The following is an 806-nucleotide window of genomic DNA, read 5'->3' as shown; positions in this document are numbered from 1 at the left end:
GTTGCCGGGCGCTGAATCGGGTTCAAGAACGGTGCGCGTCCACAGCCGCTAACGGCCCGCTGCGGCGGCGACTGCGAGGCGGTCTCGGGGCCATGGAGGAAGCCGGGGCTGCGCCTCCGTGGCTTTTGTGGCTGGTCCTGGCAGAGCTGCACAGAGTTGTGGCAGCACCGCCTGAAGCGATGAGACGAGGTTCTAATCCTGATGGTTTTCCATGGGAATCGGTGATATGTGCAGCTGTTGTTGCTGTGCTCATTTTTTTGTGGAGAGGTTTTAGTTCGGTGAGACGTCGGCTCTACGTGGCAAGAGAGAAAGACCTTGCTGCAAAGCTTTCTGGACTGTTTGAAGAAAAATGTAAAATCCTTGAAAAGTTGAGCCTTGTACAAGAACAGTATGGAGGCTTAGAGTCATCTTTCAAGGATGCCAGTTTTGAAAAGGAGTCAACAGAAGCACAAAGTGTGGAGGCGACCTGTGAAAGGCTGGACAGGTCCAAATCTGAACTTGAAGATGGAATATTCTGTCGAGAAAAAGAGTTAGAAGAAGAGAAATCTGAGCATTCTGAACAAGATGAACTGGTGGTGGATGTTTCAAAAAGGGTGCAGTCCCTAGAAGATGAATTAAAGACTGTCAAATTACAAGTAGCTGAAGCCAAAACAACCTTGAAGATATTTCATATGAATGAAGAACGACTTAAGAGAACACTAAAAGATGCTTTGAATGAAAATTCTCAACTTCAGGAAAGGCAGAAACAGCTTTTACGAGAAGCTGAAGTATGGAAAGAACAAGTGAATGAACTTAAACAGAAAATA

At 46.4% G+C, this 806-nt stretch overlaps 1 pseudogene; it reads left to right on the top strand.

Annotated features, from left to right (window-relative positions):
• Nucleotides 1–92: 92 nt before the first annotated feature.
• LOC103277430 lies at nt 93–800 on the top strand (annotated as a pseudogene).
• Nucleotides 801–806: the final 6 nt, after the last annotated feature.

The sequence above is a fragment of the Carlito syrichta genome, unplaced genomic scaffold, assembly GCF_000164805.1.
Source record: "Carlito syrichta isolate Samal-C Ts95f unplaced genomic scaffold, Tarsius_syrichta-2.0.1 Scaffold321722, whole genome shotgun sequence".
NCBI classification, from domain to species: Eukaryota; Metazoa; Chordata; class Mammalia; order Primates; family Tarsiidae; genus Carlito; species Carlito syrichta.
This window is presented reverse-complemented; position numbering and strand designations above follow the sequence as displayed.